The sequence below is a fragment of the Entelurus aequoreus genome, linkage group LG26, assembly GCF_033978785.1.
Source record: "Entelurus aequoreus isolate RoL-2023_Sb linkage group LG26, RoL_Eaeq_v1.1, whole genome shotgun sequence".
NCBI classification, from domain to species: Eukaryota; Metazoa; Chordata; class Actinopteri; order Syngnathiformes; family Syngnathidae; genus Entelurus; species Entelurus aequoreus.
In genome coordinates, this window is record NC_084756.1 from 10,811,411 (window position 1) to 10,818,829 (window position 7,419).

Sequence of the window (7,419 nt, forward strand, 5' to 3'; positions counted from 1 at the left end):
AAGACAATGAATGAACACTGTTACACCCGTCATAGTGACGTCACTGTTATTGTTAATGTTACACCCGTCATAGTGACGTCACTGTTATTTTCTATTGTTTAATATTGTTAATGTTACACCCGTCATAGTGACGTCAATGTTATTTTCTATTGTTTAATATTGTTCATGTTGCACCCGTCATAGTGACAACACTGTGTACTGTCGTGCTTGTTATTTTGTACAATGTACATATATGGGATTGTTTAATATTGTTAATGTTAGCAGTATTATTGCTAATAATGATAATAATAAGTGAAACTTATTTATTGAAGGTCGAACAATAGATGACTTAATGTTGATGTTTATGTGCGCACATTGATTGAACTCCGGGTCCTGTGTTTACGTAGGCCAGGTCCCTAAGTCTTGGATGGCGAGCTGTAGATAGGCCTTGAGCCCGAGCCCAAGGATCTCCACCTCTCAACCCCTGAACTCCACCTGCTCTGGTCGGGCCGGTAGGCGGTTTATAGCCGAACCACTTGCCTCGCATCTCATTTGGGGCGGCATGGCATAGTGGGTAGAGCGCCCGTGTCAGAAACCTGAGGGTTGCAGGTTCGCTCCCCGCCTCTTACCATGCCGTTGTGTCCTTGGGCAGGACACTTCACCCTTGCCCCCGGTGCCACTCACACCGGTGAATGAATGTTGAATGAATGATAGGTGGTGGTCGGAAGGGCCGTAGGCGCAAATTGGCAGCCACGCTTCCGTCAGTCTACCCCAGGGCAGCTGTGGCTACGAAAGTAGCTTACCACCACCAGGTGTGAATGACTGATGGGTTTTTAACATGTAAAGCGACTTTGGGTACTTAGAAAAGCGCTATATAAATCCCAGGTATTATTATTATTATTATTACTCTGCAGCCCTTTGCACTACCTCATACACACCCTGCCCATAAACTGAACTGTCACTACAAACTTCCATACCCACAACCCCAACCCGTGTGGCCGTATAAACTGTGAATGCACATATGGACTGCGATTAGTCTCATAGGACTCCTATGAACTTTAAGAACTTTTGATACCACCTTGTATGAATTACCTGAACTCTTAATCAATGAACTAAACCAACATTGTTTGTTGAGATTCCTTTGTTTTTTTCTTTTGTTTTGAATGGCCATTCCTATCAATGTTTAGTTTAGTTTAGTTTAGTTTATTAAGGATCCCCATTAGTCTACACCGCAGTGGAGACTATTCTTCCTGGGGTCCAGACAAAAAACATCACACAATCACAAAACAAAAGATTAAAATGCAGTACAACATGATCAAATAATAAAATGTTGTAATACAAAAATAGCAACAATAAAGAACCAAAAAAAGTAATAATAACTTCGAGTTTACATAATAATGTTCATACCAAAGATAAAAAAAGCAATATAAAAATATATATATATATTTTTTCAAAAATAAAACAAAGAACCAATGGCCTAAAATATACCCATTAGTGTACCAACGACAAACAATAAGTGACGAAAAAGTACCATCCATCCATTTTCTACTGCTTGTCCCACAATCAATAAGATAGTCAATAGTCAATAAAAACAGTCATGACATTAGGTACAATCTAGAATACGGTAATCTCTTTCCGCAATACTTCTCCTCTTAGTCTATTTTTAAAACCCACTATGCCAGTGATTGATACCAGATATTGTGGAAGTCGATTCCAGTAAGTGATTGCCCTATACATTACAGTCTTTTTCAAAACATCAGTTTTGGGTTTAAGACGGGTGAAAGCACCTCATAGGGCTAGCCTGGTACACAGTTGTGACTGTCATTAGCAAGCAACAGCTGAGAATAGAGATATGAAGGTTTATGGTATGTATAGATTTTTTTTTAAATAAAATCAAACTACAAGCTAGTCTTTCACCAACCCTCATCCATGACAATTCAGTATGCATTATCTCAATGCCGGTCCTAAATGAGCAATGGAGAGTTAGTCTGGCAGCTCGGTTTTGGGCAAGCTGGATTTGATTTAGTTCTTGTTTAGATGCATTAGACCAGATTGCTGGGCAGTAGTCAATATGTGACAATACAAGGGATTGTATAACTTGCTTAGTAGTTGTGTTAGTTAAAAAATAGGCACTTCTTATGATTGAAATGCTTCTGCTCATTTGTGTTACTATGTTGTTAATGTGAGTGGCCCAAGATAGTGTTTCATCTATTGTAACTCCCAGCAACCTGGCCTCTTTAACTTGTTCAATATGAACTGCGTTCAAAGAAACATTTAATATGCGTTCCTTTCTCTGAGCATGTTTTGAGCAAATAACAAGACATTTTGTTTTGGAAATATTAAGTTTCATCTTATTTTTTGTAACCCATTTAGAAATCTGTATGACTTCGTCTTGTAGTATACTGCTCAGGTCTGTGCAATTATCAGCATAAGCATATATTGTTGTGTCATCCGCATAAATTGCACAGCAACCATTCTTTAAAATACATGACATATTGAGTACAATAAAGGTCCCAGGCAACTTCCCTGGGGAATACCACAATATAATGTTTTAATATTTGAAAGGGTTCCATTGAACATGACACATTGCTGTCTGTTGAATAGGTAGCTTTTCATCCAATTAATCGCTGAGAGTTTAAAACCATAAGCAGACAGTTTTATAAGTAGACAAATGTCTGTCCACTATTTGTTGCACTGTACATATTTAAATAACACCAGTATCATTTAAAGCATTTAATTGTCTGTCCTACTCTCTCCGAGTCATAATCTAGACTTCTGATTAGCCCAATATTGAGAACTTCTACTATACTAGCTAAAGTACCTGTTACATGCGCACGCAGAAACATTCGTGAGGGAGGGGCAGAGACAGAGAGCAAGAGAGCTAGTGAGTGGAGAGACAGACATGAAAACAAGAAATGCCGAAACGTAAATGCAACTTCACGGATGATTTGCGGAAAAAGTATTCGTGTTTTGGTCCTGGCCGTGACACATGGGAAGCAGAATGCACTGTGTGCAAAGCAGGAATGTATGTCTCTGTGGCAAATAAAGATCTAAAAGCCCATATCGACACTACAAAGTACAAAACAGCTGTGCAGGGCGAGAGCTCGTCTGCTAAATTACTTTGTGCGACCTGGAAAAGGAGAAGACATTGTAAACGCAGCAGAGGGTGTTTTAGCATTCCACACAGTTACAGAATATAAATGTGACTTATTTTGTTATACTGTCAAGCAGTGTTGGCGTTACCGCACTTTTTGTGTCTTTTTAAGCATTGAAATCAGAAAGGACTTTTTTTCTTCTTTTTACCTACCGCCCGGCTTGCTTGTTTTTTTATTGTCTCGATTATTGCTTTCCGCCAGTGTTTTGTTCTGTTTATATTTGCCAAGTCACATTTCCGTCCCCATGTATTGCGTTTTTATTGGTCGTAAATTTTGATTGGCCGAAAGTTTTGTCAATGACAAACACTTCCTCAGTTTGCACTGGGACAAGTTTAGCTTGAGGTGCTGTCAAAAGAAAGACTTAATGGTAAACAATAAGGTGAGTGTAAAGTCAACCTTTTTAACTTCATCCTGTGCCAAGTGTCCAGTAAATGTCTTGTTTTAGTCTTTGAGTCCATGGAAACTTCACTTTTATCTCCCGCTAGATCCACATTTCCAGGATGGAGACAGGCTAGCTGTTAGCTTCAAGCTAACTAGCACCCGATTAGACTCCTCCACCCCAAAAACATACTTTTTAAAATTAGTTTTCCATCCATCCATCCATTTTCTACTTCTTTTTTTATTTATTTTTTTAATGAATGAAGTAACATTTATGACAACCTTTTTCCAAAACACAATATAGAATGTGACATATAACAGAATAATGCATCCATTTATCTGTGTTCAAAACGCTTACAAAAAAGTGGGACCCCATTTTTATTACTTGATGTGGTCCCTGGGACCCCATTTTGAAAATTCCTAGCACCAACACTGCTGTCAACAGAGGAGAAAAATGCTTTATTTAAATAAATATATTATTTATAAAGCAAGTTCGAGTATCATTGGCAAATTTTCACCTAGTCCTCGCCTTGGCACGCATATATGTCCTCTTTTTGGGATTTCAGAATATGGTCAGCCTAAATAATACATAATGTTGGATATAGAGAACATACAAACCCTTTATTTATTGAATCAAAAATACTGAAATTCCACGAAATAGTGAATTTGCAAACAGATAAAATTATACACAAAGCAAACTACAACCTGCTACCCAAGAATATAAAGTTAAAGTTAAAGTACCAATGATTGTCACACACACACTAGGTGTGGTGAAATTTGTCCTCTGCATTTGACCCATCCCCTTGATCACCCCCTGGGAGGTGAGGGGAGCAGTGGGCAGCAGTGTAGCCGCGCCCGGGAATCATTTTTGGTGATTTAACCCCCAATTCCAACCCTTGATGCTGAGTGCCAAGCAGGGAGGTAATGTGTCCCATTTTTATAGTCTTTGGTATGACCCGGCCGGGGTTTGAACTCACAACCTACCGATCTCAGGGCGGACACTCTAACCCAGGGGTGTCAAACGTACGGCCCGCGGGCCGGATCAGGCCCACGAACAGGTTTTATGCGGCCCGCGGGATGAGCTTGCGAAATTTTGGAATGAAAGAAACTGCTCTTCTAAATGTGTCCACTAGATGTCGCAGTAGCAATTCTTTGTATAATTTTAGATGATGCTACATATGTAAAAAAAAAAAAAAAAAAAAACACATGATCTTAGTGCACCAGTTGAGAAAAATTAGCAAACTACATAAATAACATCCTGTAATTTGATTTTGATATTTTTTTATCTTAATAGATTGAAAATTACACCTATGAGTTGACTGATGAACATTATCCCATCATTTATTCAGAAAGTATAAGTAACGACAAATAAAGATAGAATACTATTAACTGCAACATGTATGTGTAAAAAAAACCATCAACATTATGATTTGTTCATTTTCAGAATGTGCTTGTTCTATTTTTAAACAAAAAAAAAAAAACTGAAGTTGTCTTTATTTTTAAGTTATCGTGCCGTGATTTTACCAGTCCGGCCCACCTGGGAGTAGATTTTTCTCCATGCGGCCCCCAATCTAAAATGAGTTTGACACCCCTGCTCTAACCACTAGGCCACTGAGTAGGTGACAACAACTCTTCTCAACAAAAGAGGATAAATATAATCTTAGAGGAAAAATGTAATTTAAAACATTTGTACGCACGTACAACACTTAAGACCTTCAGTATATCAGTATGTGGAATTAAATGATGGAATGAATTAAGCAAATAAATCAAACAATGTACTAATATGATCCACTTCAAGAAACTCTTCAAACTTAAAGTGTTTACAAAGTACAAAGAAGAAGATAAACATTCTGAATTTATTTCATCCATCTATTCATTTTCTAGATAATCTTACTCATCTCACCATATGAAATATAACTTACTTCACCAATTATGATTTTTATTGTTATTACTTATGGAGTATATTGTGAATAAATTGAGAACAGGAAGTGAACAAAAGTTTTAGCAACTATGTAAAGGAAAAAGGGTAGGATTGAATAAGCTCTGCTTCTTCCTACTCTTTTTCGAACATCTTGAGGAGAGAAACTGGACATTGTGATGCATCATGTTGTATAATACACTCAAATAAACTCAAACTAGCATTAAACTGACTCAAATGAGGCTATAAAAAGTGTCCCAGCAGTAGCATGGAGCGCCATGTGGAAGGTTACAGCAGTACAACACCATCCAAAACGAGGGGAGGATGTCGGAACCTCGCCGCTAATCCCCGACCCGTCAGGCGGTTCGCAGCCGCCGAGACGCCGCTGACGTCCTTCCGAAAGACTCAGTAGTTCCACAAGCTGTTCAAAAAGTCAACTAACTGGCTCAAAAGTGCTTGGGAAAGAATGAATAGGATAGTCTTCCTCTCTCGTCTGTTTCCTCTCGAGAAAAGGAAATCCCTTCTCGTCTACACTTCCGTCCGCCTTGTCGCCGACTCACCTCAGCCCGGGGACAGGCGCTCGCATGCGGCCACGGGAAGCATGGAGAAGTCGGCGAATATCCTGCCGGGGGAGCTCCAAGTTGTCCCGTTATGTCGGGAGCGGACATTCGCCGAGCTGCTGAGCCGTCACGCGTGTGTGCGTGCGTGCGTGTGTTGGAAAAGTGCGTGCGTGTAGTGGGCGGTCCTGACAGGGAGGAGGCGGAGACTGAAGCAGGAGCTAGTCTGTGGCAGGGGTGCACATTAGGGGGGGCAGCTCAGCCTAAAAAACCCCCTCCACTAGTTGCGTCGTTAGGCCTGTTTTAAAGGGACTGAAGTCCCCCCTAAAATATTCTTAAACCCTAAATTTGGTGTATTTTTTTTAATTTTTTTTATTCAGAATAAAAATAATGATAAAAATGCAAGAATATAAGTTTAAATGAATAATAATATAACCTATCATTATTTAAAGTTAAAAGTTAAAGTACCTATGATTGTCACACACCACTAGGTGTGGCGAAATTATTCTCTGCATTTGACCCATCACCCTTGTTCACCCCCTGGGAGGTGAGGGGAGCAGTGAGCAGCAGCGGTGGCCGCGCCCAGGAATCGAGATCGGCAGGCCGATATTATCGGCCGATAAATGTTTTAAAATGTAATATCGTAAATTATCTGTATCGGTTTTGTTATTATCAGTATCGTTTTTTTTTTTTTAGTTTTTTTAAAAAAAATTAAATCAACATAAAAAACACAAGATACACTTACAATTAGTGCACCAACCCAAAAAAACTCCCTCCCCCATTTACACTCATTCACACTCATTCACACAAAAAGGTTGTTTATTTCTGTTATTAATATTGTAGTTCCTACATTATATATCAATATATTAGAGTGTCCGCCCTGAGATCGGTAGGTTGTGAGTTCAAACCCCGGCCGAGTCATACCAAAGACTATAAAAATGGGACCCATTACTTCCCTGCTTGGCACTCAGCATTAAGGGTTGGAATTGGGGGTTAAATCACCAAAATGATTCCCGGGCGCCGCACCGCTGCTGCTCACTGCTCCCCTCACCTCCCAAGGGGTGAACATGAACAAGGGGATGGGTCAAATGCAGAGGACAAATTTCACCACACCTAGTGTGTGTGACAATCATTGGTACTTTAACTTAACTTTAACTTTTTATATCAATACAGTCTGCAGGGGATACAGTCCGTAAGCACACATGATTGTGCGTGCTGCTGGTCCACTAATAGTACTAACCTTTAACAGTTAATTTTACTCATTTTCATTAATTACTAGTTTCTATGTAACTGTTTTTATATTGTTTTACTTTCTTTTTTATTCAAGAAAATGTTTTAAATTTATTTATCTTATTTTATTTTATTATTTTTTAACCATACCTGGTTGTCCAAATTAGGCATAATAATGTGTTAATTCCACGACTGTATATAT

The 7,419-nt window shown here is 39.0% G+C and overlaps 1 protein-coding gene across 1 annotated transcript in view; it reads right to left on the reverse strand.

The window, feature by feature from the left end:
* The window catches only part of ppp1r16b (protein phosphatase 1, regulatory subunit 16B), a 209,306-nt gene extending 203,180 nt beyond the window's left edge, over positions 1 to 6,126 (reverse strand). The window contains exon 1 of the mRNA XM_062038229.1: positions 5,991 to 6,126. The gene's annotated coding sequence lies outside the window, so the exon portion shown is untranslated. The remainder of the gene's footprint in view (positions 1 to 5,990) is intronic.
* Between the last annotated feature and the right edge of the window lie 1,293 nt (positions 6,127 to 7,419).